Source organism: Drosophila subpulchrella, chromosome X (assembly GCF_014743375.2).
Source record: "Drosophila subpulchrella strain 33 F10 #4 breed RU33 chromosome X, RU_Dsub_v1.1 Primary Assembly, whole genome shotgun sequence".
In the NCBI taxonomy this organism is placed as follows: Eukaryota; Metazoa; Arthropoda; class Insecta; order Diptera; family Drosophilidae; genus Drosophila; species Drosophila subpulchrella.
In genome coordinates, this window is record NC_050613.1 from 13054983 (window position 1) to 13080501 (window position 25519).

The 25519-nt window shown below is 39.4% G+C and overlaps 1 protein-coding gene across 14 annotated transcripts in view; it reads right to left on the bottom strand.

The window, feature by feature from the left end:
* Window positions 1-25519, bottom strand: part of LOC119558415 — a 90076-nt gene that overhangs the window by 64358 nt on the left and 199 nt on the right. For 5 of the 14 annotated variants that reach the window (XM_037871961.1, XM_037871960.1, XM_037871957.1 and 2 more), the window contains exons 1-2: window positions 24416-25155; window positions 23063-23504 (exon numbers count right to left, since the gene is read on the bottom strand). The gene's annotated coding sequence lies outside the window, so the exon portion shown is untranslated. Of the gene's footprint in view, window positions 1-23062; window positions 23505-24415; window positions 25158-25519 lie in introns of those variants that run through there. The other 9 variants (XM_037871962.1, XM_037871959.1, XM_037871958.1 and 6 more) reach the window with 5 other exon arrangements.

Here is a 25519-nt window from a genome sequence, read left to right on the forward strand (position 1 = left end):
GCACTTGCAAACGTGTAACAAGAACAGACTTGGACTAAGAAAATATAAAAGATGGGAGAAAAGTTCAATTACTTGGCAATATAGAGTATATGTAATTTAAATTCTTAATGAATTTAAAAGAGAAAATGAGAAAATAACTCATCTTGATGAACAAAAATAAATAGAAGAAAGATATACAAGGACTGAGGAAAAAAAATATCTAAATAAAGGAGAAAAAGAAAAAAGCGAAAACTGTGTAACGGAATGAAAATGTCTTTAAATAAGACTTTGCTAATTGATTTTAAAATGCATTTTATTACAGGACTTAATTGGAAATGAAGAAAAGCAAAAATCAACCAAGCAAAAGGCAGCAACTTGGGCCAATACTTTCATCCAATTAGTTAAAAACTTCTTAATTGATGCCCAGAAGGAAACGCTGGCCCGATGTGAAATCTCTGCACGAGATTTACATAACAATTCCCAACGGAAATTACGTATACGCAGCGTGGCCACACACACACAAATACATGACGTTGTCTTGCACGTGGCACTAACACAACAGCAAAAACAAAAACAAGGACGAGTACAACCAAAAATCAATCGCATAAACTAACCAAGGGGCAGGGTCACACCCAGACACCTAAAACACGCAGGCCACTTCCCATTTTCACCACACAGAAAAAAAAATATGATAAGATGATGATTATTTTGCTGAAATTCCCTATTACTGTGATATGTTCGCCATCTTGCTTTTTGCTCTCTTTTTATACCCTTGCAGAGGGTATATTGATTTCAGTCAGAAGTTTGCAACGCAGTGAAGGAGACGTTTCCGACCCCATAAAGTATATATATTCTTGATCAGCATGACTAGACGAGTCGATCTAGCCATGTCCGTCTGTCCGTCTGTCCGTCTGTCCGTCTGTCCGTCTGTCCGTCTGTCCGTCTGTCCGTCCGTTTCTACGCAAACTAGTCTCTCAGTTTTAAAGCTATCGGGCTGAAACTTTCCCAAAAGTCTTATATCTTTTGCAGGTAGTATATAAGTCGGAACCAGCCGGATCGGACAACTATATCTTATAGCTCCCATAGGAATAATCGGACAAAAAAATGAAAAAAAATTATATCTTTGGTGTTTTTTAGCATATAAACTCCTAAGCTTGGAAATAACAATTTTTAAATAATTTTGAATTTTGAATTAAATTTTATCGAAATCGGACGACTATATCATATAGCTGCCATAGGAACGATCGGAAAATTTGTGGAAAAATAATATGAAAAAAATTATTGCTTCGGTGTTTTTCAACATATAACCTCCAACGCTTGGAAATAACATTTTTTAATTAGTTCTGAATTTTGAATTAAATTTTAGCAAAATCGGACGACTATGTCATATAGCTTCCATAGGAACGATCGGAAAATTGGTAGGAAAATAATATGAAACATATTATAGCTTCGGTGTTTTTTAACATATAACCTCCTACGCTTGGAAATAACATTTTTTAATTAGTTCTGAGTTTCGAATTTAATTTTATCAAAATCGGACGACTATATCATATAGCTGCCATAGGAACGATCGGAAAATTGGTAGGAAAATAATATGAAACAAATTATAGCTTCGGTGTTTTTTGACATATTATCTTATACTATTGGGAATATCATTTTTTGTGTTTTTAAATTTAATAATTATAGCTGCAAGGGTATATAAGCTTCGGCTTGCCGAAGCTAACTTCCTTTCTTGTTTTATATCAGAGAGTTTCCAATATTGCTGTCTCTTGAGAGAATTTTTTAAGAGAGGAAATGTTCTTTCTTAATATCAAGATTATATGATTTAATGGTAAAATAGATACTAAGTAAACGTATTATGCTAATATGAAGTATATATTTATAACATAAAGTATTACCAGAGTAATTTTAAGCGCTATCTAGCTCTTTTCTCTCTTTTTTGACTTGAGCGAATTTTTTTTAGAGAGAAATGTTCTTTCTCAATATCAAGAATACATGATTTAATGGTAAAATAGATACTAAATAATAGCAATATGCTAATATGAAGTATAATATAAAGAGCTTCCAGAGTAATTGTAAGCGCTATCTCGCTCTCTTCTCTCTTTTTTGACTTGAGAGAATTTTTTAAGAGAGTAAATGCTCTTCTTAATATCAAGAATACATGATTAAATGGTAAAATAGATACTAAATAAATGTATTATGCTATTATGAAGTATATCTTTTTTTCTGTGCACCCATTTTCACCACCCATTTTCACTTCCCATGCATAATCGAGCAACGTCAAACAAAATTTCACTTTCCAGACAAACAGAGACGTTGTCCAAAACTGACAATCAAAGGCGCCGTCAGGAAAGGGGCGGCGTTTTAGGAGGGGGCTACGTTTCGGGGGGCCTACAACATTTTGACAGCAATCTCGCAAACACGCACACAAGCCCAGGAAAATTCTCAACTCAAAGCTGGCCACAATTACAGCACCCAAAAGGGGGCAGAGGGGGCGATGAGGGGTTAAGGGGCGGTAATGGGACCTATAATGTGTGCACTGCTTACCTCATTCACCACCCTATATATACTATACTATATGTGTGTGTGTGTGTGTAGCTAGTAGGTACCATCTAAATCCAACCCACAGCCAAAACCCCTTTTCAGTGTTTGCTGCTGCTGCTGCAGGGGCAAAGTCAACAAAGCGCGTAATTTACATTTAAGAACTGCTGCAAAAAGAACAGGAAGCAACAACAACGGCCAACTAACACGAACAATGCATTTGAATCGTTGTTGCAGTTGTTGCAGTTGCCACTTGGGAAACGGAGCAAAGTGCAACAAATGGGAGGCCAGCACTTGAAACTAAATTGTTTAATTATGATAATCAAGAGGGGAGGATTTAGGCAAAGGAGAATCGACTGGGAGCCTGGGAAAAGGAAAGGAAATTGCAATGGACTGGGATAAATCGGAGCTATGCGGCGAACACCATCCCAAATCAATTTATCCCACAAGTACACAATTTGAAATTATCCACATTTTCCATTATCTTACTTGTATCTGCCATTTGGTTGATACAGTATTTAGTTTAATCCCTTATTGTGGGATTTATTTACGCCTTAAAGGATAGATTCCATCGGGTATTCAGGGGAAATTCAATAAACAATAAACTCAAGTTCAAGGAAAATATTCAATTTATTTGCTGTCGAAGGTTTAATATCCCGTTGATATTGAAAGCAAGAAGCTGCTAAGCTACACTGACAGAAAATCGTAGAATCTCCATAGATTTCATATAAAACTTAAGCTTTTTTGCTTTGCTTTATTCATTTGAAATATGGAAATATTGCATTTAACAATTATAGGTAATTTAAAAATTTAAAACTATGACTTTGCTTAAATTGGTAAATAACCTATGGCACACATCGTATCTAATATTTTCAGCATTGGTTCAGATAAATTTAACATGTCCATATTTATTTGTACCATTCTGTTTTTTCCGTGTAACAATTATACCTATTAAGATATTAAAATCAGCATTTCAATTAATTTAAATTGGTATTTAAGTCTGCCATCACACAGATGCACTTAAGCAGATGCAAATAATGGCATTCTAAGCAGTGAAAAGAAACGCACGATTAAGATATAATAGAATGTAAGTGTCATGATGCAGAAATGGCACAGGGACATTTCAGGGGTTAGCGGAATTATTTGGCCTCCACAAGAATGCCTGGCAATCGCAGGACGAGTGGGGGTTATGGTTGGCTAACGAAATGCGAAATGCAATTTTAAACCATACTTTGGGGGCAACGAGCAGAAGAGAATACTCGCGCATACTACACTTGTGCAACTACTACTACTACTACTTTTTAACCTCTTGTTCTTTTTCTAGTTTGTTGGTGCTTTGTGGTGCGGCAGACGAGCGTGAATTTTAGCTTAGTAATTAAAGTCTAATGGTTAACTGAAGCCGCCGCAGGCCCTCACACACGCGCCACACTCACAAATGAGCAGAGTTGCAACTTGCTGTCGCATGCAACGCTGGGCTTTAATTAATGTCAATGCTTGTTGACAACTCTGTGTGCGCTGAAATGTAGGCAAGGGACTTGAGCCCGGGGCCCCAGCCGCAGGCAAAAGAGTGGCATGGATGGCTGAGACACCGACACAGTGCCAGAATGGCAAACTTTTTGCAAAAAAATGAAATGTGAAATCTAAACACTGTACACACACACATGACGAGTTCTAAAAGATCATGGCCACAGAGCACAGACAGCAAAAAATGAAAAACATAACTGACCAAAGTCTGCATATGTTTCACAGGATATTTTTGCGGTATTTAGAAATGTTCATAACTTTTCTGCCAACTCGGAAGGGGACAACCAGTGTATGAGTTGCTGACAATTTGCGGTCGAAATACACTTTTGTTGAACTTTAAACAAAAGCCTCAGCCCTTTCGGTACATGTTTTTCTCGCAACTCCCGTTTAGATTAATAAAGTTGAAGGCAAAGTATAAATAATATATGTATATTCTCTGCTTTGCAAGCCATCAATCTCTTTAAAGCACTTTTAATATCCTAATTATGGGAACTACACCTAAAGAGCGCACATTAACTTCGTGATGTGCTTGCACCTCCGAGGATCCATCAATTATTGAGCCCACTTCATGAGCTCTCAATAAGCAATCTGTGCGTCCCTTCGGGTGTATATGTATGTGTATATGTCGGGACCTGCACTTCACTTCAATCAATCAAAATGCCCCTCAATCCCAACATAATCCGCACGGGCGGGTCTGCAATTTTTGCGAGGGGGATCTGGGGTGAGATGACCGCCCCCTTTTGGGGGCCGTAAGCCATTCATTATGCAGCCCCACAGTGGGTAACTGCAGCTGCAGTGGCTCAGTGAATAGTGAACAGTGAATAGTGAATAGTGAATAGTGCCACTGCCGACTTTTGCAGCTCTGATTTATGCGCGAACACGTCGACAAGTCGATCCCCATAGACGGCACAAGCCAAATTACAAGAGACGGCAGTCGGTAGACGGTGGAAGGCAGTTGTTGTCATGTTGTCGACTTTGCTAAGACAGAGCTTAGCTAATTGTGAAGACAGCAACGCAGGGATAGAAAGAGATACAGAGTGAGAGGGATCGGCAGAGACTGGGCAAAAATCAAAGGCAAAGCCGGCAAAGTTGGCCAACAAAAACTCATTAATAAGCCGACAGCTGGAGGAGCCGGGAAATGGGTCACAGACACAGGATGTTTCCAAGGATGAGAGGCCCTCTTGAAGAGCCTGGCAAACAGTTGCATTCTAATGAAGACACAAACACACACAGAAAAACAGACACACACAGTAGGCGAATCAGTCGGTCTAATTAGGCCTGGACCATGCCAAATCCCCCTATCCGCCCCATCCTCATCACAGCTAATTTGGCATATTTTTAGTCCCTCAGTCTGACTCGCTGGCTAAAATGAATTTAAATGCCTGGCAAAAATTATGCTGAGCGAAAAGTTTCAAGTGAACTTCAGGTTAAGCTGCGGAGTGGAAGCCACTCCAAGGTGGATTGGATGGCCAGTTTCCTCTTCAGATGGACAGTGACAGTTGCAATGGAATAGCACGTTGGAATTTCTAAATAGTCATTTGAAATTGAAAAAAAATATATGTATTTACCCATCATCGCAGTCCCTTATTATATGTTGTATACTACTTAGGTATTATATTACCTCTACCCTTCCAAGCCGAAATATTTTAAATATATGTGCATATATAAAAACAACTTATTCACTTTAATTTATTTTAATAACGTCAGACTATTTGTGAAATAGGATCACAAGTCAGGGTACCTTAATTAAATGGGTTTATACAACAAAACGTTAACCAATCAAGGATCGGAAGAAAAGTGAAGTTTTAAAAGTGATTTTACAAACAAGCCGAAGGTAGATAATATCATATATATTTAGAGCTTTTCAAGGATGTTCTAAGATGGGCTTAAGTTTATCGAAATTTAAGTTACCACTGGACAAACTTTTTTATTAACAATTTGTAATATTATTTTGAGTTTTTCAATGATCTTAAGTCTATAATGATTATATAGACAGTGATATTGATTCCGATCTCGAATTCCCTAGAGGATTGTGTAAGATTTTCAGACATTGGCTGAGCTCAGAGTTCCTGCAGGGTATAATGAATTTAAATGTCGCACGAAAGTATGCTACACCGAAATGGCATTACGTATTCGCCCCGTTCCGCAGCCAGAGCGCCAGTGAGAATACCCATCACCCATCCGCCCCGTTGGCCGAGGGCAAAGTTTACAGTTACCAGCTTTCGCCAGCCCCCCTCTTAGCCGTATTGCTTCTTCGCTGCCCGCTCCCCGCTACCTACTCCCCTGCTTTTATGCCCTGCAACTGTGTCTCTTTCGGCTGTTTTGGTACATTCAAATTCATGGCGACGGCCGCCAGGTGGCGCTGCATGTGTCAAACGGCGGGCGGCTCATTTCGGGAAAATTGTGTGGGCGTGTCCAGGGGTGTGTGGTGTGCGGGGCGTCAGGGGTCAGAGGTTGGAGGTTCGAGGGGCGGAGCGCGTACAAACAACTTGCAACAACTTTGTGCAAAAGTTTTTCCCTTCTCTTCGCTCGCCATCGTCACAATTTGGGTTTACTTTTTCTTATTTTTTTTTTTTGTTTTTGGTTGCTTGCGCACTTTTTGGCATTACTTCAGTGCCACAGCGGCCAGGACACACTCAGGACACGCCCCCGCCGCCGCCCCCGCCATTCCCCATGCAAATAAATTCAAATATGCGCTCTGCGCCCGCAGGTTAAATAAATTTGCGTCGTCCTTTCGCGCTGGCTAGCATCCCCATCCCCATCCCCATCCCCATCCCCATCCCCATCCCCAAAACCCATCCACATTTTCGTCGCCAGTCACATTCTCATCTCCATCTCCATCTCCATTCCCATACATATACCCTACCAACCCCAAACCCATCATCATCATCATCATCCATCCGCTGGAGGAGTCCCAGGAAGGTCCCAGCTCGGGTTTCGCTCTGGTTCAGGTTCGCGGCCCTCGCGAGGCACTTTCTTTGTGTGCCCAATCCCGCACAGAAATTATGTGGAATAGAATTAAATTTACACTGCTCAGGGGGCTCCCCCTTTGGCCTGCTCCACTTTTCCACCTTGCCCTTTGATGCAAACGAAGCTATTTGGTCTGGCGGAACGAAAGGACCTCCCAAGGACCTACGAAATAAACTGGACACGGGACCCGGGAACCGAACTAGATCCTTGCCATGATTAGCTGGGATCGAGGGTGCTGCAACTCCACTTATTTCGAACAATACAAAAGGTTTTCAGCCACAAGGCAAACAAGTTGTCAGCAAGTCAACGTTAATCGAAATGTAATTGAGTTCACTGTGAATGCATTTGACATATATGTATAATTTTGACATTTCAAACAATAAAATGCCTTGCAATAATTAAAAACGACAGACTGGACAAAGAAATCTTTGGCCAGGACAACCACCGGAGGGAAAATAATTTTAAATTTTGTATGCTTTTAACTTAACTACAATAACTAATGGATTTTTGACCTGGTTCCCATTCTATCTATAGCCAACTCCACAAACGACATCTTGAACTTTCTTAAAAATAAATAAAAATAAAATTCCAATATACTAAAAGAACAAAATAAAAATAATAAATCTATATTAGAAATAGGCACAAAAAAACAATGTATATATCTAACCCTATAGAATATAAGCTAGATTGAAGTAGACCAAAGAAAACAAAATGAAATGAAGGCCTATAGCTGCTATAGCTCATGCCCATTGCTAGCATTTAGTTTATATTCAATTCTTAGCATTATAAAAATAAATAAATAAATATAAATGGATTTGTGATACACATTATCACTCAGCAAACTTTTTACCACCGGGCTCTTCATAACTATCCCTTCCGATCCCAAAAAAGACTTTTAAATTAGTTCACTAATGCCCTTCGCTGCTTGCCCTGCCAATTCCTGCCCACTTGCAATTGATATCCGTAAACCGAGAATAACTTATTCTAATTTATGGTGACCCCGCCGTGCCTCGGGCATCTCTCACCTGTTTGATATCGCACATTTACATATAAAACGGGCTGCAGGGGTCCCGCCCCATCCTGGGCATTTTCCAGCCCCCCCGATTTTCCCGAGCCCAACCACTTTGTATGTATATACATACATAATAAACATCTCATCAACTTCTAAGCGAAAGCAGCAAAAGAGGGAATACGAGCAAACTTTGTACTGGGGCAGCTGAAATGGGAGAGGGGTTCCTGAGATTCGGGGCTCTGTCAGTTGAAATGGTATGTGGGCTGGCGGATCGATGGGTGGCGAAATTAGACAAACATTGAGAGTTGGAAAACCAGGCAAACATTTTACAAAATTAAACACAATACACTAACACACACACACAGAACGGGCAAAATGGATGGGTGAATAAACAAAGGGAGAATGAGAATGAGACGTAGAGTATGTTATCTAATCTCACTTTTCCTATTTTTTTGGGCACTTTTCAAACACAATCCATCGCAACTTCAATGCATGCTCTTCTGCAGTTACCAAAAAGAACTGCAGTCATATGAGCTTTATTCAATAATCTCAAAATGGGATTTCATGATCGATGCGAAACCTTTTAAAGCCAATTTCTTATCGACAGGTTAATTTGTTTAAGTTTAAATATTGTTGTGTCTTTCCAAAAAATTTCATTTATTGACATCTGTGAGAACATGGACGTAATCGCAAATGGACACATACGATATCGTGATCGATGCATAACCTTTTAACCTTTTGAAGGTCCATTTCTTATCGACAAGTTAATTTTTATTAAGTTTAGATATTGCTTTGTATTTCCGAACGATTTCAGTTAATGACAACTTTCTCTGACAGATAACTAAAAGATAACTTAACATGACATTGAGAAAATATACATATATGGGCTATTATAACGAATTATTTCTGAATGTCATGTTATCTTTTGCCATTGCTGATAAGAAGCAAGAAGTTTAACATCACTTTGAGAAACTAGCACCAAATGTGTTGTTTTAAGGAATAATCCATCTATAATTCCCCCTTATCGATTCCCCATTATTGGAATCGGAAACCTATAACCATTTAAATTGATGATGACATATGACGTAAAGCAACAGATAGAGCAGGGTTTTCCTGTGTGCAGTTACCAAATCGAACTGCGGTCATCTGAGCTTTATTCAATAATCTCAAAAAGAAATGTGGAACTGGGGGGAGATGGCATAAATCCCTCTAAGCGCAAATGGACACATACGATTTCGTGATCGATGCGAAAGCGGACGCCAAATCGTGTCGTTGCCATCGAACGCGAGTTTTGCCAGCGTTTGCAGAATAAATCGATTAAAGTGTCTTAAAATGTTCATATACATGCCCTATAGCCACCCCCTTCATTTCCATTCCTCTACCAAATACCCAAATCCAATGACCATACCCATACCCTTACCCATACCCATGGAAATTGCCATTGGGAAAATGCGAGAATTTCCTTTGCAATTTCCATAACGAAAATGAAATGCCCCGAATATTGACCCACACCCACCAAGTCGCCTTGGCAACTCTTCCTTTCCGCTGACCCGAAAGCCTGATTTTATGGCGGAAGGGCAGCTGTTTGCATTTTTGTGCATTTGACGAGCCAAGCTGAAAAATCATTTCGAATTTTCACTCATCTCGAAATGAAATGCATACATATATATGTATGATTAATTTCGCCCAAAAATCTAGCCACTTGAGCAATCAAGCACTGTGGTAGTCTATGAATTATTTCTTTTTATCGATTTCGTACCGGAAAGTTGCTAATTTCAACCACTGTGCGGAGGGGGGAGAGTGTGGATGGGCCAGTGACTCAATCGAACTTGCCACCTTTCAATATTTGCCCACTTGCAGCTGTCACAAATCTCCAAAAGTATGCCAAAAATTTTGCCCCGACAATGCAATTAAGTTTCTGCCGACCGGCCTCGACCACGTCCTGCAAAATGACACAGATACGGATACGGATACGGATTCTGCATCTGAATCTGTATCTGTATCTGACTCCTGCATCTGCATCTGCATCAATGTATACGGATGCGGCTCAATCATGTAATGGCATTTCTGCTGGGAATACAATCCACTGAATGATTTATGGCTCCACACGGACACATGCACACACACATCCGCAGGCTCGGAAGCAATTGAGTTTTTGATTTCCCAATTTTTTTGATTCCTGTGGCCGTTTGCCTGCCGTCCAGCAAATATTACGGATTGGAATACCCAATAACCAGGCAAAAAGATTCAACTTTTCACTTTCCGTTCGCCTTTTAAATGGTATTTGGTATTTAATCTAACCATTTCTTGCCGGATATTATATTTGCCATATGCAATATTGTAGGCTTTTGAGAACTCGCAGAGGTAATTAAAATGGAAAGGTCTATAATAAAGTGCCCACAGAAAAAATCAATTATATTGACTTGTTGAAGAAATGTTACCTCGTTGGACTTTTTTTTATTAATTTTTATAGTTAATAAATTGTATTAATAATTATTGGTACATTTTCTGGTAATCTTAAATATATCGTAAGCCAATAAGCAGTTAAATAGCTTATTACTATTATATTTTTATACCCGTTACTCGTAGAGTAAAAGGGTATACTAGATTCGTCGGAAAGTATGTAACAGGCAGAAGGAAGCGTTTCCGACCCCATAAAGTATATATATTCTTGATCAGGATCACTAGCCGAGTCGATCTAGCCATGTCCGTCTGTCCGTCTGTCCGTCTGTCCGACTGTCCGTCTGTCCGTCTGTCCGTCTGTCTGTCCGTCCGGATGAACGCTGAGATCTCGGAAACTATAAGAGCTAGGCTATTGAGATTAGGCCTGCAGATTCCTGAGCTTCTTACGCAGCGCAAGTTTGTTTCAGCAGAGTGCCACGCCCACTATAACCGCCCAAAACTGTGGCTCCTACAGTTTTCATGCTAGAATAAAAATTTTAACTGAAATGTCTTGTTCTCATCAATACCTATCGATTGACCCAAAAAAAAGTTTGCCACGCCCACTTGAACGCCCACAAACCGCCCACAAACCGCCCACAAACTTCAAAAAATCGTAAATATGAACGCGGATATCTTGGAAAATATCAAAGATTGAGAAATGGGATTTCAGATTTAGATTCCTTAGGCTTAAGCGCAGCGCAATTTTGTCACGCGAATATGCCACGCCCACTAGAACGCCTACAAACCGCCCAAACCTGTGGCGCCCACAATTTTCACGCTAGATCAAAAATTTTAACTGAAATGTATTGGTCTTGTCAATACCCATCGATTAATCCAAAAAAAACTTTGCCACGCCCACTCTAACGCCCACAACGCTTAAATCTGTCTACCGCCGGTAGGTGGCGCATTTCAATCTCGCTTTGCTGCTTGCATATCTCCATTTTCCTTTGGTCCCTTTAGCTGAGTAACGGGTATCTGATAGTCGAGGTACTCGACTATAGCGTTCTTCCTTGTTATTTATTGTTTATATATTATTATTATTATTATTATAAAACTAGAAGAATTATGTAAATCTTGAGCATCAACTAATTAAAAATGCAACTAATAAGACAAAACTTGGCTCACTAGTTCTGTGCTCCGGATTAACCGGAACTTTCTTCATTGTCTCCTTGGGCTAAAACCGAATATAAGCCAAGAAACAATATGGTATGCACAGAAGAAACTTAGTCCTCAAGATGGCTCCTTTTTATTGGCGTTCTTTCAACACAAGTTCAGTTACTCAACGTTTGATCAGCTTGGCGTCAGGCAGTGGTTTTCCCGGAAAAACCGCTTTCCCAGTTTGTGGCTATATAAAGAACAAGGATGCGGATGCGGATGCGGATGAGGATGAGGATGGAGGGCAACGGATTGTCACCGGTGGACGTTTCCTTGGTTATTAAACTGCTCGGCACGTTGCGGTAAGCCAACATCGCTGACGACGACGACGACTAAGGCAAATAAGCAATTTAAAAGCCACAATGTCAGAGGAAAAGCCGAGACTGTGGCCGAGTGGCAACCTGGCTGCAGATGATGAAGAAGTGCCTCTGGAAGCGTAACCAAATGCAGCTGAATGCCACACAACTAAATGCCTTGATTTCGTCAAGAATCGAGGGCGGAACAGGACAATAAAAAGGGGGCGGAACCTTTCTCTACAAGCTAACATTTTATATCGTTAAGGTTCTGACGATCCTATAAAGTATCTAGGCTACATTACTGTCTTAGCTTTAGAAAATTAATACAAATTTATTTTATCCTGATTAAAGAAATCGCATAGACATCGAAATTTTGATTTTAGTGTATCTTTATCCGCAGGCTTTCATTTTATTTTCTATGAAGTATCTAGGCTATATTACTGATTTACCCAAAGAAAATAATTAAGTATTCATTTTGTCCTGATTAAAGAAAACACATTTAGAAAGTTGTATTCAATATTTTCAGTTTTTGATAAGTATGAGATTTTAAAATCCTTGGATTTTCTGTGTTCCTTAAATGGTTACAAAATATTTGTATAAAGAAAAATTTATATTAAGTTATAATTTAATTATGATTTTAAGAACAACAAATATGAAACCAATGGCTTAAATGAAGAACTTCTCATTTATAAGTGATATTTATTGAAAAGATTATATACAGTTCCTAAGCCCAAACATAATAAATTTAATTTTGTTTTACAGTAAATCAAATAAATGTAATACCTGTTTAAGGTATGACTACTTTTTAGGGCAAAACTTAACTGATTCCTTAACTTCCTAACGACCAAAATGATCATTGGTGCGAAATTCAATACCGAGTAAATTTGATAACCAAAGAAAACTTATTTGCCCGGAATCTGGCCTAGCCCAACCCCCAACATTTTCCGACCCCCCGTTCACCAGTTGGCCGGGTCTTTTCGGTGACTAAAGTTCAGCGAAAATGTTGGTGGGGAAAAATCAATAAACGAAAATTGCTGAAAATAAAAAGGAGACGCATACATATCATAAAAGGAAGAGGGCTTCGCTCTTCCCACTCTTTCCCACCCCAAGTCTCCAAGTAGCTCCGTCTCGTTCCTTTAATAATTCGAGGACTCCAGAGGAAAATGGCAAAGGACGAGGCAACTTTGCCTTTTGTTTTTGACGCCGTTTTTTCGCTTTTTATGGCCACCTTGCAGCGCAGTCAATGGAGATAATACGGGATTGGGAGGCGGATGGGCGGATGAGAAAGGATCGGCAGGTCACAAAGAGCTCAAAGTTTTGCTTTATTGTTTCTAAAATGTGCTAAAGCAAAATAAACAAAAGAGCCGCCAAAGACAGATGCTCAAAGGTTCGGGGCACGGGGCGATTCCTGAAAAGTGGGCTGGAATCTGCAGGATTCTGTTGGGTTCCTGGGTTCCTGGGCCTCTGAGGCTGGGTTCGGCATGTGTTCGCCCATAAAAAGATGGCCTACAACGGAGTGTGGCTCCAAGGGCGAAATGAAAACATCAGCGGACCCCAAAGTCAACCCGATACCTTAAGTCCACCCCATGTTTCCAGGGCATGTTTGTTGACTTTTTTGTATCCTGTTGTTCTTTGGGGCTCTTTTTTGGGGGACATTCTAATAAAAACATTGCGTGAAAGTAAAAACTAAACATTAGGCAAACAATAAGCCGACACTCTCTTCCCACACACACACACACAGCCAAACACACTGAGATGCACAATAAACAAAAAGAAATAAAGGCAAAAAGGGGTCATCTCTTTGGGGGCAAACAAAAACCCAGCCACGTGTTGTCATATGCAAAACAAAGTGAAGTGAAGCCCAGCAAAAAAAATTAAGAAAAAACAAGAAAGGAAGTTAGCTTCGGCAAGCCGAAGCTTATATACCCTTGCAGCTATAATTATTAAATTTAAAAACACAAAAAATGATATTCCCAATAGTATAAGATAATATGTCAAAAAACACCGAAGCTATAATTTGTTTCATATTATTTTCCTACCAATTTTCCGATCGTTCCTATGGCAGCTATATGATATAGTCGTCCGATTTTGATAAAATTAAATTCGAAACTCAGAACTAATTAAAAAATGTTATTTCCAAGCGTAGGAGGTTATATGTTAAAAAACACCGAAGCTATAATTTGTTTCATATTATTTTCCTACCAATTTTGCGATCGTTCCTATGGCAGCTATATGACATAGTCGTCCGATTTTGATAAAATTTAATTCGAAATTCAGAACTAATTAAAAAATGTTATTTCCAAGCGTTGGAGGTTATATGTTGAAAAACACCGAAGATATAATTTTTTTCATATTATTTTTCCACAAATTTTCCGATCGTTCCTATGGCAGCTATATGATATAGTCGTCCGATTTCGATAAAATTTAATTCAAAATTCAAAATTATTTAAAAATTGTTATTTCCAAGCTTAGGAGTTTATATGCTAAGAAACACCAAAGATATAATTTTTTTTCATTTTTTTGTCCGATTATTCCTATGGGAGCTATAAGATATAGTTGTCCGATCCGGCTGGTTCCGACTTATATACTACCTGCAAAAGATATAAGACTTTTGGGAAAGTTTCAGCCGGATAGCTTTAAAACTGAGAGACTAGTTTGCGTAGAAACGGACGGACAGACGGACAGACGGACAGACGGACAGACGGACAGACGGACAGACGGACAGACGGACAGACGGACAGACGGACATGGCTAGATCGACACGTCTAGTCATGCTGATCAAGAATATATATACTTTATGGGGTCGGAAACGTCTCCTTCACTGCGTTGCAAACTTCTGACTGAAATCAATATACCCTCTGCAAGGGTATAAAAAGGGAAAATTGGGGATTCTTAAGCGAATGGCAAGTGAAGCGAAGACAGTAAAGTTCCGCAAGGATATTTGAATTCTTTGAGTCGGTCGGCCTGTTTTTCACCCCTTCAACAAGCCGCTTTGGTTTAAGTCCCCAAAAGGGAGAAAATATGGCAAATATTTAAGCAAGGGCCAATTTTCGCAACCTTCATCTTGGTTTTGATCAGTTCTCAAATCAAAAACGCAGGTAAGGGTTTCCAAAGTAATTTGCGTGAAATTGAAAGCAAATATATATAGAACAGTGTGCAAGTTTTTAAAAATATCAGAATTTAGAAAGTAAGCAAGTTTATGGATGTTATATAGCAGCCAACAAACTGATTTTTTAAGGCGTACAGCAGTGGATTCAGATTTTAGTCAAAAATACGATATTCAGATTTTGGTAAAAAATACGATTTTTCTTTCCAGTTTTTCAATCGTAGTTTGGCCAAATCAAGGCGTACAGCCAAAAGACCGACTGTTTTGAACAACTTGCTTCCTATGCTAACGAATCACATCACTTTTGGGAAAATTTATTTTTTGACCAATTTTCATATTTTTTATAGGGTTGGCATCATGTTTTTTTGTGAAAAGTGTGAAAAATTAAAAATTTCCAGGTTTGATTACCAATGGATTGGAAATTAAACAACGAGCTCAACGAGGTATGACATTCCTCGTTCTGACGTTTATTTTCATCATAGCAGTCAAAATACCGAATTTTTATAGCGAAAAAGTGGGATTCAGATTTAAGTCAAATTTTGGTCAAAAATACGATTTTTCTTTCCCGTTTTTCAATCCTAGTTTGGCCAAATCAAGGCGTACAGCTAAAAGACCGACTGTTTTGAACAACTTGCTTCCTATGCTAACGAATCCCATAACTTTAGGGAAAATCTATTTTTTGACCAATTTTCATACTTTTTTTTAGGGTTAGCATCATGTTTTTTTGTGAAAAATGTGAAAAATTAAACATTTCCAGGTTTGATTGCCAATGGATTGGAAATTAAACAGCGAGCTCAACGAGGTATGACATTCCTTTTTCTGACGTTTATTTTCATTATAGCAGTCAAAATACCGAATTTTTATGTGAAAAAGTGGGATTCAGATTTAAGTCAAATTTTTGTCAAGAATACGATTTTTCTTTCCCGTTTTTCAATCGTAATTTGGCCAAATCAAGGCGTACAGCTAAAAGACCGACTGTTTTGAACAACTTGCTTCCTATGCTAACGAATCCCATAACTTTAGGGAAAATCTATTTTTGACCAATTTTCATATTTTTTATAGGGTTACCAACATGTTTTTTTGTGAAAAATGTGAAAAATTAAACATTTCCAGGTTTGATTGCCAATGGATTGGAAATTAAACAGCGAGCTCAACGAGGTATGACATTCCTTTTTCTGACGTTTATTTTCATTATAGCAGTCAAAATACCGAATTTTTATGTGAAAAAGTGGGATCAGATTTAAGTCAAATTTTTGTCAAGAATACGATTTTTCTTTCCTGTTTTTCAATCGTAGTTTGGCCAAATCAAGGCGTACAGCTAAAAGACCGACTGTTTTGAACAACTTGCTTCCCATGCTAACAAATTCCATATCCTTTAAGAATATTTTTTTTTGGACCAATTTTCATATTTTTTATAGGGTTAGCATCATGTTTTTTTGTGAAAAATGTGAAAAATTTTAAATTTCCAGGTTTAATTGCCAATGGATTGGAAATTAAACGACGAGCTCAACAAGGTATAACATTCCTCTTTCTGACGTTTATTTTCTTCATAGCAGCCAAAAAACTGATTTTATGAATATGAATAGATACATAAGGCAATGCTGTAAAAGTTGCCTTTTATTTAGAAAACAAATGTACATAACCGCAGGAACTAAAGCCTCGAAGTGATTGCTAAAGTGACGTTTCTGCAGGCAGACATTAAGTCCATATCCTGCAAATGCAAATCGAGGCACATCCTGGCAGGTGGTCGCTGCTTTTGGTGGTGCAATATCAGTATTCCGGTTTTGGACTCGGTTTCGGTTTCAGGTCTTGCGTGTTTTAGTGTGGGTGAGTCACACCGCAAGGACCGGTCATTTCCATTCCCATTCCCATTCCGAAAGCCCATCCCAATCCTTTGGCAGCCCTTTGTCCCGTGTGTCCTGGCGCTGTCATGTGTGACGCGTGGCTTAAAATTTGATATCCTTGAGCGCCTCAGGAAAAACAACACCCAATACCTTCTATCTAGCCTACAAGACAACTACGTTTTTCGAACGACAGAACGTGGGGAGTGTAGAATAAAAAGTAATTCGAGCGTAATACCAGAGAGGACGTAACTCGAAGGACGGCAGCAAGTCAATTGAGAGCCCCGAAAAATCAATGACTTGTGTGGGTCAGGGAAGGATATGTACACTCAGGGAAAATCACTGTGCTAAAATCAAGTACGCCTTGATTTAAGAACGACTTCATGTTTACCATTTATGAACTTTCGTGCTGATAAAGTTCTCACATTCAGCACATTAGGCACATTTTGGATTTAAGTATTACCCAACAATAATCCACAAATTTTTATTCTGAAAGTGCTCGGTACTTAAGACTCATAAATTACACAGTGTTAATGCCCGTGAGCGACTAGCCGTTGGTAAACTTAAAATATTTATATTATTTAGATATATCTCGTTTAATTCAGTTTCCAATACTTATTTCTCTTCCTAGCATATAATTAAAACCCAACTAAAATTTACAATATAGTTTATATATTGTTTAATCGATCTTGTTTTTAGTACAAATATGACTACATTTAAGAATTATTTATACTTTATTGTAGGCGGAAAGGTTCTGAAACCTAATATTTTCGGATTTGAAAATTCGCGCCTGAAAGCTGCATTTTCTTCTCGGACTTGACACCGAAAATACTTGATTGAAGCACAAAATACTTGATTTTTTTTCAGAGTGTTTATATAAACACATATGTATATATTGTAGTACCCCCACCGACACACATCGAGTGGCAAACTTTACTTTCGGCTATGTAATATAATTTTAGGTCCAAACTCGGACGGAGAGCTATCGGCCAGAACTGATTGGAAATCATAAATGAAAGGCCGGCTGCAGAACTCGATTTAAAGACCCTGGCCAGGGGTGTACTTAAATATTTGTGTGTCCGAATTGTTCTCAAATTGATTTAAGGGGTGGCGGGGATAACTCGCAATTTCTATCTTATTTCACAACTCGCAAAGTCGCATTAACTTTTATTCCCCCTTCGGTTGCATGCGGCCATTGTGGCCATGAATATGCTGCATGGGGCATGGTGCTCAGCGCACCCCGCTCAATTTGAACGATTTATATGCGTGGCGCGCTGCGAGTGAAACAGACACAGACTGCACTGAACAAAAATGTGTCAAGTGCTTTATATTTATTGTAATTTAATAGCCTTAGAGGAATTTTAATACTGTAATTTGTACATTTGGAATTATCATTTATCTATATATATAAAACGCATGTTTCAATTTGAAGAATTAATGCAGAACGTAAAGCAATGAAGCTATATCGACCATATTTTTGCCATTTTGCCAAGTATTCCTACTTTTGTGTAGGCTTATGCCATTTATGTAGACTACATAAGTTGAGAAAATTCCTTCTTAAAAATTTTAAGACAGCTCATTTATTACAATGAATGAATTTTAATTCAGCATGTTTTAAAATCCCAAAACCATTGTCCAAATATGTATTAATTTTTTGAGTCCTTAACTTTTCCCTGAGTGTAAGAAGGGGCAAGCGAAATGGCAAGCCAAATGCGAGCGAGCACATCCAGGTAGGCAGAGGATTCGCCTCAATAAATAATATTTCTGGCTCGCCTCGGTTGCGAACGTTGAAAGTTTTGTGTGACCAGCAAGGAGGCGACATTGCTGCCAGGATGTGGCAGGATGTGCGAGGATGTGCGAGGATGTTCGCAGCCCTGGGGCATGGCTCCTTATTTGCTCTGGCTGCCCCCCTTCGCTGTTGTTGTTTCTGTCACGTTTTTATGGCCAGATGCAGTGGCATGTTTCGCATAGCGTGTGCAACATAAATTCACTTACCTGTCGCACACACATACACATACGCATACGCACAGGACACAGGACACAAGCTCACAAAAAGGCGCAGGACTCGCAGCCGTTGCCTGGCTTAGCAGGACCTTTATCCTCGAATACGGGTTGAATGCCTTTGCGATCACAAATGCAGCAATATAGCTGCGGACCCATTTTAAGGGGCTATGCGTTTATTTGGTCATTCGAGGTAATCCCCATACAAAGATAAGCGATGAATGTTTTACGAACCATTCAAAATTCGTTATCAAATTCAATAAAAGAAGAATTACATGACTATCTGTATTTAAATGGGGTTTATTTTATTATAATAAAAGAGCTTAAATATTTTCTTAAATATTGGAAAGTAAATGCTTCCTCTCAAATGCAATTCCCAGCTTTTATCACATCGCATTGATGGCACTCCTTGAGTGTGTGTTCCATCTCGGTGCTTCCGTGGCACAGGATGTCCCATTTCGTGCGCTGCTTTTTATTTTTTTTTTTTGTACTTGCCATTTGCCGTGCACAAGGCCATCGGCCCAGCATCTAGCCCAATATTTGGCCACAGCAAACATTTATTGCGCCAGCCCATTCTGGAGTGCAAGTTGTGGAAATCGCCATACAAATGTGGCGAACAATAAGGACAACAATGGCAGGAACAGGACCCAAAACAGGGGCAGCAACAGAAACACAAACACAAACAGGAACAACAACGATGAGGGGCGACAATTGCAACGTGTCGAAGCGACGTTCATAGCATATTAGTTAAGCACACACACACAGACACACCCCTACATACACACGGATGCAGCTCGGCACACGGGCCGTATGCGCAACGTTTTTCCACTCACAGATGCGCTGAGCCATATGCCAACATCCGGATTTCGCACGCACACTCACACAGGCTTGGGAAAAAAGGAAAATGTTAGACGGAAGCGAACAAAGTGATTCAAGCCCAAACACAGCAAAAAAAGTTTGGTTTTTCCATCAAGAATAGCCCTTATCTATGGAATAACAACTTGACATTTTGCCACTTCAAAGAGATTTCATTAAACAATAAAGTATTTATCATAGCTCTTGAGGGCTGAATTTAATAACGGCAAAAAAACTATGTAACTAAATAATTAATAATTTTGTATTTACCCACTTATATGCAAATCTAAACATTTTTGTATAAATGTATTCATACTGGGGCTTGAAATCGATTTTAAACATATTTTTAAGTGTCTATAAGTATGCTACAATATATTTTTAGCTCATATGGAGGACTGTGATTTGTTTATTCCATACTTTTAAGCACCTTAAATTAAATTTGTATGTTAATTTAAAACGATAATTATTTTTTGTGGCATCCCCTATTCTTAGTTTCTGACAGCACCTTTTATGGTTGTTTATTACCTTATGGAAAGTGAGCTATTAGCATACAATATTATCGAAATCCGTGCTCTGCTGACACACGCACAGTATACGATAACGTCGATGACGCATGCAACAGCTTGTCATCTGGATTAAATTTGATTACTAATAGTAGATAACAAACAGAATCTGCTATTAATTTCTCGCAGTGCACCACGTTAAAACCTAGGGCCCAAGCAAATGGAGCGTTTCTCCTTGCCAGCCATAATTCTGATACCCTCCTTGGATTGTAACAACGGAGGCATCCAAAGTCGAGTGCCGAGTACCGAGTGCAGAATGGCAATGGAAACGGCAGCTGGAGCAGCAGAAGAAGTGCTCCAATTACCAAGGAAACTAAAGTTCAACCCGGCAGCTGTTGTGGTCAATTAATGAGGACTGCGACTGTTGAAATAAAGACGCTCCAAGCGCATCAGATTGGCCCAAGCTGCTCTGTCACTTTGAATTGCTTTGGGACATCGACTGGGAATCGGTTTGTTGCTAAACAACCGGAATTATCGGATAGTGAACAAGCCAATTCCAACGCTCGAAACCATCAAGAGCCTTTTATAAAGTAGGGAATTGCAGTCGTTGAAGTGAAATCATGATGGGCGGACTGACAACTCAAAGAGATCGGAATTTATTCAACAGAATTAGCATTTATCCACAGCTGCAGTGCTGGTTTGTTTAAGTACTCGGTCAAAGTCACAAAGGATTTGTATTTAGTCATTGACAATGCAATCAGATTTCAAATGAATGACAATTTTATAACATTTCTATGACCGGGTATAATGGGGAAGTTTATTTTAAGAAAACTACGCTAATACTTATGTAACCTTGAAGTGGCTGCCTTTTGGAGTGAACATCTAAAAACAAAGTTAAGTAAGTAGAATCATCAGATATAAACATTCCCAGAAGCAACTGACCTGTTCAAAAGCAAACAATATATTTAGATAAGGGTTATTTGTGACTAAAATAATTCTAGTTTGTAAACTTTTTTATATCCTTTTATACCAACTTGATAGGGGGATTGAAATTAAGGGCTTTTTAATGTTGCTTGCATTTGTCAATCTGTCAATCATTCGGTTACTAATTGAGACATGTACCCATGAAATAGTTTTCTAAAGCACGCCTTTTCTTACTTTTTTTTTTGGGGGCAATGACTTCCTATTAGTTGTAACCTCAATAAGTCATTTACTGTCAAGGCAAAGAAATAAAATGGGTTGGTTGCAATTTTTTTCTTCTTCTATTTTTTTTGGCCAGTTGTCGGGAGAAGTTGAGGGATTGAAAACTAATTAGTGACAAGCCAATGCAGCCTTCAAGCTAATGCAATCAGAGTGGAGTTCAGGACGAGATGGGCGGAGAGAAAGCCTAGTGTAAATACACTTCGATTAACGCTAAATTAGCTCTGGCTGAACTGCATGGATCGAACAAGAGACGGAGATGTCAGGAGAAGGGATATAGGATGGCCAGGATGGTAAGGATAGGATGATGACGCCAAGGATTATGAGAGAGCAAGCGATGACGACAGCAACCGGGGCTGACTGATGGCTAATGGGCGGTGGGTGGTGGGTGGTGGGTGGTTCTGGGCAGACACCCACTTATCTTTCCTCTGGCTCTTTGTGCATTGTCAGCCCCATTGGCCATGATGCCGTGGCGTCGAATGCATTTGGCTATGATTCACAATACAAAAGATGCAGCGGTCCTTTGGAGAATGGGGATGAAAAACTCGTGGGTAGCGGATAAATAGATGTATAAGCGGGTTCTATCTATACAGAGTGCCCATCCCCACTCGATTCTCTGTGTGTGTGTGTCTGGCAATTTGCTAGGCGCTCTCGCCTCGCTTAAGCTGACAAAACAAGTCCCTGACCCCAAAAAGTAGGCAACAAAAAGCGCTGGCTGCTTTGTCAGCTTCCAGGGCAAGCCCCCAACCCCTATACATATATATACACCCGTAGTATAGCCCCATGTACACCCCCCGGGCTATGCTAATAACCAATATTTTAGAGCCAAGCCGCCGTCTGCCGTTGAATTTGTCGCCAGCAACAAAAGGGGGCGAAAAAACAAACTTTTCACAGATAGCTGAATCATGCCGCAGACAAAGGACATGTGGGGATGCGCTGGAAGGGCTGGCAAGGAAGTCGAGAATGGGCCAGACGGGTACAAGTAGAAGGCATTAATTTAACAGGATAATTGAAAATGAATAGTTGCATGTGGCAAGATGTGGGGGCAGGGCCGACAACATCCGGACATGCGACAAATCAATGCGGAACCAGGAACGGGCCGAAGATAATAATTTAGAGGAAATTTCCCTTGGGCCATCGTGCAAGTCGACTGCGGCACCAACATAATGACAAGCTTTAAGGGTTTATTTATGCCAGCGAGGGAAAATATTCATGGGTTATTCACAACAGTTCGGTTCATCAAGCAGAGACAATTAAAACTATAGATATAGGGATTTCGTTTAACAAAGAAACAGGATAATATGGTTTAAATATATGGTTTACAAATTCCCCTATTCTTTTTTTAAACGTTATTTAGAAAAAAAATTCTAAATGTACTAGGAGACCAAAGGTTTTATTATAGAAAACCAATAACTTTGACATCGTTTCGATTAATTAATTAAATAACAAACATTTCCTTTCATTTACATATGGCTTATAATTTAAGCTAAACACTTTATTTTTTTTACATTGTAGAACGCAACAGATATATCTGTATACCTATATAAGCTGCACACCGAAATGAAAGTGCTAATCTCTCTATTTTCCGGATTCCCGCTCACAAATAAACATTAAAATATTGACTATTCATAGCTTACCTTTAGCCACAAGCTCATATGCTTGGTGGTCAATGCGAGTTTTGCCTGGGTCTGCGATTTCGATTTCGATTTCAATTTCGATTCGATTATTTGGTTTAGATTTTGGTTTTTGGTTTGTGTGATTCGTGTTTGGATTATTTTTTGTTTAAAGAGAATTTTACATTAAGAATTTGTGATTAGACACACTTTAGGTTTGGATGTATACATATATATTTAGATTGGGTTAAGGTTTCGATTTATTTTGCTGTTTGTTTGTTTGTTTGTCTGGTAGCTGTTGTTGTTGTTGTTTTGTTTCTGTTCAGTTTTGGCTTTTGCTGGCTTGCCAATTCCGAATTCCGACTATCTGGTTCTTGGCCAGTTGGGAATTCGAGTACAACAAAATTGAACTTGGCAAACACAACGAACGAACGAAGGAACGGAACGCATCAAACGAACTGGGGAACTACGAGAAACGAACGAGGAACGAAACGGAACGGAACGGAAATTATGTAACTTTACTTGGCTAACGTACAATATAGTGTGTGTGTGTGTGTGTGTGTGTGTGAGGCTTGTAATTTTTATATATACGTCTGATCCCATCCGATCGAACCAATCGACTTCGTCTGTGTGTGGATGTGTCGCATTCTCAAATGATAAATCGATAACCAGTAGAAGAAGCTGATGATATCTCGGGCATGCAGGTTGTTTTAGAAAAAGCAGGCAATTCTAAGGGTTAAATGTGTTCGGGGTCTTGGGAAAATTGTTTTTGGGGTACGGGCTCTTATTTACAATATCGGAACTCCAGCCAATCAGTGGGGAAGTTTTCACGAGTGCCAACGCACAGGAACCATCTTGAGAACTTCACTTTTCAGATGCTTTTCTCAGACGGTCTTCCCAATTTCCAAAGACTTAAGTGGGAAAGTTTTTTATTTGTTTGCCAGGAGAAGTTAGAAGAGTGGGTAAAAGTTCAAGACATGTTTACTAGACAGAACAAGAAAGACAGAGTGAGGGAGAGATAGTGAGAGAGAGAGCGAGAGAGGCAGACCGATATATAGTATAAGTTATACTTAGTATTGTATTTGGTAATATGGAACAGAACAGAAAAGAGTGAAATGTGGTTTATATAGTTGTTGTAGTCAAGAGTCTAGATCTAAAGTGGCAAACATGGCAAGACAAATCGGGGAGTGGTTAGGTGGGTTAGCTAGTTAGTTACTTAGTTGTTTTGGGATAGAGAGAGAGTAGAGGCGCTACGATTTTGGAGGTTCTTCGAGGGGGTAGAGCTATAGCTAGAGGTTCTATGGGGGATGCTATATGTATGCACATATTACGGGAACGAACATCTAGTAATGCATTTTTTTTTTTGGTGGAGCTCACATTTTTCAACTGACGACATTTTGGACAAGTGGACTCGGAATTTGGGCTCTGCCTTTCTTTCTTTCTTTTTAGATTACTTTCTTTTCTTTTCTTTTTTATTTTTTTGTATTTATTGCGAAGTGGTTCAGGTCGAGGCTGGTAGTTGGTGGTTGTGGTTCATGGTTCTTGGTTCTTAATTCTTGGTTGTGGTGGTACTAGTGGTTGTGGTGGAAGTAGTAGTTCTAGTGGTGGTGGGCGGTGGCATTAGCTTTAAACTAGCGGGCGAGCGGTGAGGCGGTGAGCGTGAGGCGGTGGTGGGTGCAACGTTTTTCAGCGGTTCGCAATACTCGGTTCTCGTTTCTCAGTTCACTTATGTATTATTGTCTTGATGTGTTTTTGTATTCTACATATACATATGGGCAAAAGCGTTGACAATTATCGCCAACTGATTTGCCATGCCGCATTGCATTGGTTTTGTACCATCTTAAATGTTTTGTTTTTCTTTATGTTCATTTAACGCAGTCAACGCACAATTTAAAGGCAAACTGAATAAAACTGTAAGCGAGTGCCAATGACACTGAGGGGATGGAATGGGGATGGGAATGGAAATGGAACTGGGAATGGTTTTTGGGGGGGGTTTTGTGTCTCGGTGGTTTGTTGTATGGCTGCGATGACGTCGACGGCGACGGCAAGTGGTTGAAGTGAAGTTTTGATGGCGGGTGGAGGGGTGTGGAGCGGAACGGCAGGGCAGGAAAAAAACAACCCTCTGCTTGACAGGCGCTGCTGACTCAGAGCGAGAGAGCAATAGCACTTGCCAGGCAGAACCAAAAAAAAAAACAAAAAAAAAAAAGAAAACAAGAAAAAAACTACACAAGAAATTAAGCATAGATGACAAAATACACACGCACACACAGTCAAACACACACAAATTGTCAGAATGACGGGCACACAGGACGGCAAATCGGTTAACGGATAGCAATTAACGGTTAGCGGTTCAAAAGGACAACTCAAAACCGGAAACGGAGATCGCGCAGAGTTGCATTCGAACAGCTGTAAGCAGTTCGCTTCACATCACATGCAAATGGCCAGTAGTTGTAGTTGTAGAGTACTATACTGAGTATTGAG